This window comes from Myotis yumanensis, unplaced genomic scaffold, assembly GCF_028538775.1.
Source record: "Myotis yumanensis isolate MYYU_CA2020_CCGP unplaced genomic scaffold, mMyoYum1.0.hap1 SCAF_13, whole genome shotgun sequence".
Taxonomy (NCBI): domain Eukaryota; kingdom Metazoa; phylum Chordata; class Mammalia; order Chiroptera; family Vespertilionidae; genus Myotis; species Myotis yumanensis.
Window position 1 is genome coordinate 54,985,895 of NW_027223764.1, and position 8,059 is coordinate 54,993,953.

Consider the following 8,059-nt stretch of genomic DNA (forward strand, 5'->3'; position numbering starts at 1 on the left):
CCAGTGACATCGTGGAAGCCCGAAATCAGCCACGGTGGGGTATTGACACCACAGAGACGGCAAAGGCTACAAGTAAGGGCGTTGTTCCTGGACAGCGATTGTTAACGGCTTGCCAGCCAGCACACTCCTGTCCGGGGCCTGGCGAGGGTTGTGTCCGTCCCCTGCAGGCACTGTTAACCCTGTGGGCAGTGCCATGGCTCATTCTGTGTCTCAACACCCCCCTGCTGTAGTGTGGCGTCTGGACTAGCCGGAGCGGGTGCAAAGGGCAAGGAAGTCAGCTAGCAGTCCATGGCACAAGCCGGAGCATACGCAGGCAGGCCCTGGGGTGGCCACAGCCACGGGGATGGAAAGAAGGAGGCGGGTGAGGAGAGGATGGCCAAGGAGGTGGAAACAGCGGGGCTGAGGCTGCCTGGGCAGGGCTGGGAGGAGACGAGGAGCAAGAGTTGGCTCTGAGATGTGAAGCCTATGTGATTGGTAGATCCTGTGTCACCTGCCAAGTTAGAAGGCACAGAAGGAGGCTTAACTGATGCCCAGGAGTGAGAAAGAGGATTCCCTCTGAGCTGTTTCACAGCAGAAGGAGCTGGTGGGGCCCAGGCCCCTGGACCCAGTGTGCGGCTCAGTGGAGGTTAGAGGACAGAGGTGTGCCGCTGGCGAGCAGGCCATCCCCCTGTTCAAGTTTCCCCTTGTTTCACCATCTCCGGTGTCAGAGCCGGGAGGGCTTGTGACCCCCAGCCCCTCTCACCTCATTGTCCAGGTCACAGCCAGGGGGTTATGGGAGGCAGGCAGACCCCACACCTGTGCCTGTCGCTCCCGGGCCCGGCCCCGCAACCCCGATACCTAGTAAACGGGTGGAGACGGGGCTGTTAGGAGCAGCGCGTGCCCCTCAGCAGAGGCACCCTGATTTGCTGGACACTGACAAGGGAGTCTGCTGAAGACAGATGAGGGTGCAGGTGGCCCCGGGAGCTCTGGGAGGGTGGGAGGGGAAGCACTAAGGGTGGATGCATCAGCTGCAAGGACGGCTGCAGCTGACCCTGGAGTCAGCTTTCACCTCCTTCTCACACGGGCCTCGGCCACCCTGAGAGGGACCACACGACCTTCCCACTCTGGCCCAGGATACAGAGGCAGAACAGCCTGGGTGCACCAGGGATGAGGAAGACAAGAGGGCACACCTGGCCAGGCACTGGGGTGTGCTGGGACAGGCACTGGGGGTGCTGGGACAGGCACTGGGGGGGCTGGGACAGGCACTGGGGGGTACTGGGACAGGCACTGGGGTGTGCTGGGACAGGCACTGGGGGGGCTGGGACAGGCACTGGGGTGTGCTGGGACAGGCACTGGGGGGGCTGGGACAGGCACTGGGGGGTGCTGGGACAGGCATGGCGGTGCTGGGACAGGCACTGGGGGTTCTGGGACAGCACTGGGGGGTGCTGGGAAGGCACTGGGGTGTGTTGGGACAGGAACTGGGGTGTGCTGGGACAGGCACTGGGGTGTGTTGGGACATGAACTGGGGTGTGCTGGGACAGGAACTGGGGTGTGCTGGGACAGGCACTGGGGTGTGCTGGGACAGGCACTGGGGGGGCTGGGACAGGCACTGGGGGTGCTGGGACAGGCACTGGGGGGTGCTGGGACAGGCATGGGGGTGCTGAGACAGGCACTGGGGTGTGCTGGGACAGGCACTGGGGTGTGCTGGGTCAGGCACTGGGGGGGCTGGGACAGGCACTGGAGGGTGCTGGGACAGGCATGGGGGTGCTGAGACAGGCACTGGGGTGTGCTGGGACAGGCACTGGGGGTGCTGGGACAGGCACTGGGGGGGCTGGGACAGGCACTGGAGGGTGCTGGGACAGGCATGGGGGTGCTGAGACAGGCACTGGGGTGTGCTGGGACAGGCACTGGGGGTGCTGGGACAGGCACTGGGGTGTGCTGGGACAGGCACTGGGGTGTGCTGGGACAGGCACTGGAGGGTGCTGGGACAGGCACTGGGGGTGCTGGGACAGGCACTGGGGGGGCTGGGACAGGCACTGGGGTGTGCTGGGACAGGCACTGGGGGGTGCTGGGACAGGCACTGGGGGGTGCTGGGACAGGCATGGGGGTGCTGAGACAGGCACTGGGGGTGCTGAGACAGGCACTGGGTGGTGCTGAGACAGGCACTGGGGTGTGCTGGGACAGGCACTGGGGTGTGCTGGGACAGGCACTGGGGGGTGCTGGGACAGGCACTGGGGTGTGCTGGGACAGGCACTGGGGTGTGCTGGGACAGGCACGGGGGTGTGCTGGGACAGGCACTGGGGGGGCTGGGACAGGCACTGGGGGTGCTGGGACAGGCATGGGGGTGCTGAGACAGGCACTGGGGGGGCTGGGACAGGCACTGGGGGGTGCTGGGACAGGCACTGGGGGGGCTGGGACAGGCACTGGGGTGTGCTGGGACAGGCACTGGGGGGGCTGGGACAGGCACTGGGGTGTGCTGGGACAGGCACTGGGGGGTGCTGGGACAGGCACTGGGGGGGCTGGGACAGGCACTGGGGGGTGCTGGGACAGGCACTGGGGGGGCTGGGACAGGCACTGGGGTGTGCTGGGACAGGCATGGGGGTGCTGAGACAGGCACTAGGGGGTGCTTAGACAGGCACTGGGGGGTGCTGGGACAGGTACTGGGGGGTGCTGGGACAGGCACTGGGGGGGCTGGGACAGGCACTGGGGGGGGCTGGGACAGGCACTGGGGGGTGCTGGGACAGGTACTGGGGGGTGCTGGGACAGGCACTGGGGGGGCTGGGACAGGCACTGGGGGGTGCTGGGACAGGCACTGGGGGGGGCTGGGACAGGCACTGGGGGGTGCTGGGACAGGCACTGGGGGGGCTGGGACAGGCACTGGGGGGTGCTGGGACAGGCACTGGGGGGGCTGGGACAGGCACTGGGGTGTGCTGGGACAGGCACTGGGGGGGCTGGGACAGGCACTGGGGGGTGCTGGGACAGGCATGGGGGGGCTGGGACAGGCACTGGGGGGTGCTGGGACAGGCATGGGGGGGCTGGGACAGGCACTGGGGGGGCTGGGACAGGCACTGGGGGGTGCTGGGACAGGCATGGGGGGGCTGGGACAGGCACTGGGGGGTGCTGGGACAGGCATGGGGGTGCTGAGACAGGCACTGGGGGTGCTTAGACAGGCACTGGGGGGTGCTGGGACAGGCACTGGGGGGTGCTGGGACAGGCACTGGGGGGTGCTGGGACAGGTACTGGGGGGTGCTGGGACAGGCACTGGTGTGTGCTGGGACAGGGGCAGGGCAGGGTAAGCCTGGAGACCAGAAAGAGTCCCCGCCAAGAAAACGCTGACTGTCAGGGGGAGGCCTCACAGCCATCCAAAGGGGCTCCCATTGCCCAGAACACAGGTGTTCTGAGGCCATTTTCCTGGTTTGAAGCATGAAGGTCACCTCTCGGCCACCCGGGCAGCCTGGGTATTGGAGGACACAGGGAGCCCGAGCCCGGAGGGAAAGGCCCGTGCTCTGCATCTGTGCACGAAAGTGACCAAGGCAGGGTCTCTGATAGGCTACTGTAGGGTGGCTACTACCACTCCTGCTGCGTGCAGCCACACCGGCCGAGCTGTGCCTGTGGGAATGGCAGGCGGGCCTCACCGGAACACGTGGCGGCTGCCAACCACAGAGCATCCCTGGGGACACAGCAAAGAAAGGGGACTCGGGAAAGGACACATAGAAGAGAGAGCACACACCCTGATGCCTGAGGGACGGTTAACAGAGGACAACGTCATAGGGAGAGTTTGGGAGGAAGGAGCAGTGAACAGTTTCAAGTGCTACCGAGCCCAAGAGATGGAGCGGAGTGACTGAGTGAGCACAGAGACCAGGCCGCTGGGTGTGGCGCTCAGCGGCCAGGCCAGCATGATCCCCTCAGCGTGGGTGCAGGTGGATACCACATGTTAGTAAACACACAAGTGAACAGAAAGTAAAGGAATAAAGGGAGGAGTGGACAATGAGACCGTTTTCAAAAGCCTGAGGTGGGAAGGGAGGAGAGACCACGTGTGGTTTGCAGGGGAAGCGGGTCCTGCAGGGGAGCTTCGCCCTGGGCTGTGGGTGAGCACAGGGGAGAGGTGCAAGGGACAGTCAGAAGACATCGGTCCCAGGTCCCAGGGGACAGGCAAGAAAGCGCGCGTGAGGATAACCCCGCTGCCCCCACCGGAAGGAAAGGACAGGGTGCAGGTAGAGGAGCACATGGGGTTTGCATGGCGCAGGTCTGAGGTCTCCATTTTATTCCGCAGACACTGAGACGAGGGGTGAGGGGACAGGGAGAGCTGAAGAGCTCAAAGTCTTAGAGCAGCCCTGACCGGTTTGGCTCAGCGGATAGAGCGCCGGCCTGCGGACTGAAGGGTCCCAGGTTCGATTCCGGTCAAGGGCATATACCTTGGTTGCGGGCACATCCCCAGTAGGGAGTGTGCAGGAGGCGGCTGATTGATGTTTCTCTCTCATCGATGTTTCTAACTCTCTATCCCTCTCTCTTCCTCTCAGTAAAAAATCAATAAAATATATATATATATATTTTAAAAGTCTTAGAGCAGCTCCACAGATTGGTTTCCAGGGCCCAGCATTTGCTTTGAGTGACGCCCATGAGCTTCCTACTATTTTGTGCAAGTTTCCTCACTGCCAGCAGGTGAAGATTGGCACATACATACCCACACTTCCGCTTTCCCCGACTTCTCAAGCTCCAGAGCCATCCTGGCATCTGGAATCTGTGTGCTACAACCAATGGTGCACCATGTGTGGCCAGGCCCGTGGCAGCAAGTATCGGTGAAGCTTCACAGCTTCACACCGAAGCTCCAGGCCAGGCCAGGGGAGAGAGGCAGCCGGACCCGGCCTGCACTCCATGGCCACCACCCGGAGAAGACAGGGGAGCGCTCCCCCACATCACCACTGCCTCCTCCGATCCCGGAGCTGTGAGGAAAGCAATGCCCAGTTCTACCTAAAGTCCCCCCATCTTGCCTCCAAATGCTATGCGCCGGGGCCACAGGGGCGGTCTCCTGTCACTGGGCGGCTTTATGATGGACACACCTGAAAACTAGAGGGACGGGGCTGAGGCTGCTGGACCCCTCATTCCTGTTTTGTGTGAGTCTGAGCGAATGCACTTAACCTCTAGTTGTTAGACTCTGCGCCCCCCTCTGTAAATGTGAACATTATGAGGAACAGGGCGGAGATGCCGCACTTTGCACAGCACCTGCAATGTAGTCAATGTTGAGCAAACACTGGTTATTATGACTGTCACTGACATCACCACTAGTCCTCACAGCCCTGGAAACAGGGCATTTTATTACCAAGTGGCTTGGGTTCCTGTAGGTTGACTAAGTGAACCTGCCTTCCTGTGGCTACAGCACACAGACACTCTGGTTGGTGTACCGTGAAATGAAGCCACACAGAAAAGAGCTCTGGGGGAGCCCTGTCATTCCCTTCGCCCTGGTCTCCATGAGGTCAGGGCCGGCTGTGCCCCAGTTCGTGTGCTCTTGGCTCGGTGAGTGGATCCTGTGGCAACTAAAGCTACCTAGGTTGGCCACAAAGAAGTCGGTTTTCTTTGTTCACTTGTAACATCAGCTCCCATTTCCTGGCATCTGCCCTAGGCAGGCACCTTTGACACGGGACTTCGGACCCAGGAAGACACCCTGTTCACCATATTACAAGAGGAGACTAGGTTGGAGGGGGGATAAGGAATGTCACAGGCCGAACATGTTACCTGCAAAGTGAGCCTGCCCCTCCCTCATCTCCCCACAGTGCTTCTCTGCCCTGGCCTGGCACCTCGGGGACCATGGGCAGGGACCAGAAGAGGAGCCAGGCCAGGGAGGAAGCCCCAGCCCCTGCCTTCCTCTCCCAGGTGCTGTCCCTGGCCCTTCCTGGAGCACTTGCCTGGATTCTTTCAGGAACCACAGCCATCTGGAATCTAGAACCCAGGTCCGAGCCACCCAATCAGTGCTGGAGCCCTGCCCACAGTCCCCCACCCCCCATGTTCATAGGCCTCCCGGGAGTCATGGCCGCCCACAACAGCCCGTCCTACCAGTAAGGAACGGTTGTGAGGACACCTTCCCCTGCTTAGAGCTGTTTCCCCCATAACTTCTGCTTCCTAGTGCAAGTTTGGGCTCATAAGGACACAACGGGACTTGAACTGCACTTGCTCCGTGTAGCACCCACGTCGCCCATGGGCAGAGCTTCCCATGCTGCTGTGATCTTAGACTCCCTCTGGGCACTCAGAGTGTTTTCCACCCTCTGTGAAGGTTTCACACAGCCACCCACAGCTCTCTCCTTCCCCCTGTCCTACCCCTTCTCAGCCCCTCACCAGCTCCCTGTGCGTCCGCGGGTTCCTCTAGGACCGTGGTCGGCAAACCGAGGCTCGCGAGCTACATGCGGCTCTTTGGCCCCTTGAGTGTGGCTCTTCCACAAAATACCACGTGTGGGCGCGCACGTAAAGTGCGATTGAAACTTCGTGGCCCATGTGCAGAAGTTGGTATTTTGTGGAAGAGCCAGTATTTTGTGGAAGAGCCACACTCAAGGGGCCAAAGAGCCGCATGTGGCTCGCGAGCCTCGGTTTGCCGACCTCTGTCTAGGAAATGCTAGAGAGGTTCTCTTCTTCCCCAGGCCCAGCAGCCGCTGCAGGTCAGACGTGGGTACTGGTACTTCACCACCTCCTCCGTCAGCCTCCATTGCAGGGCTTCTGGCCCTTGGCTCCTGGCAACCTTCCCTCAGATTCTGAGGTCAAGGCAACTGGTCCGCCTAGCCAGGTGCCTCCTCTCCCCGCAGAGCTCACAGAAGGCCGACTGGGGGAGGAGGGGTCACGACCTCGGTCAGTCTGCAGTTTCTTCAAGATGGGCCCTCTCTGAGATTTTACTTTTGCAATACGCCCTCCTCTCCTTCCACCACCAGCCCCTCACCCCCTCTTCCTTCCACTTAGGGGCAGCCCTGGTGAGGCAGGGGCACCCTCAGGCTGGAAGAGCACCCAAACCCCCAGCCTCTAGTCCTCCAGCTGGGCTTGGTGCGCAGAAGAGAGCTTGGCGAGGAAACGGCTGTGGGGAGAACTCGGCTCAGGCACCACCCACTGTGTCAGGAGAGATGCTTCCAGCTGCGATGAAGCCTAAGGAAGGCCGCTTAACAACACGGAACAGGAAGTCCAGCAGCTAAGTGTCTCTCCCCATCCCACCGGGCAGGCTCCAGGGGCCGCTCAGTCCTTTGCCTCAGCCCCTGGCCCTCCCATCACAAGCTAGCTCCCCTCCAGCACAGGTGGACCCAATGGGAGGAACGAAGCCTGTCCTTGGGCCTGGTTAAACCTGAGGTTCACTTTCCCAGGAGCCAGCAGCACATGCTGCTCCCAGACTCTTTGACAGAACTAGGTCATTGTCTCATTCCTAAACCAAAGCCACTGGGAAGGTGAGGCCAGACCCGCCTCCCAAAGCCTAGAGGGGCTCCCTGTCTCCAGGGCCAAAGGCGTCAGGAACAACAGCTTTGTTCCCTTGGATGAAGGAGGGATGAAGGAGGGCAGCCAGTGAGAACGGGCCTCCTGCTCGGGAGCCTCGGCTGCCCCAGCCCAGCAGCTCTGTCTGCGTCTGCGTGGTGCAGGGCGTGCCACAGGGGCCCAGGTAGCAATGTTTGGGGGAGGGGGTTCAGGTGTGGAGATCTGTGTCTGCTGTTAAACACATTCAGCTAACCCAAGAAATAAATAGTTATGTCAAATCATACACTTTGAAACTTGGTCCTAAAGGTCACATGAGCCCTGGCCGGTTGGTTGGAGCATCATCCCATGTACCAAAGGGTGGTGGGTTTGATTCCCGTCGGGGCATATACCTAGGTTATGGGTTCGATCCCCAGTTGGGGCGCTTGTGGGAGGCATCCGATCAATGTTTTTTGTTTTTTCTTTTTCTCTCTCTCTCCTCCCTTCCTTTCTAAAACAATCAATACAAACTTTTTTTAGGGGGTAAAGATTTCAGAAAAAGCCTGGGAGAAAAGCTAACACTTGGCATCATTCAACCTCTTACATAATTTAGTAAATTCAGAATTAGTGAAAGCCCACAATGGCCAAATTTTAGAAGCCGGGC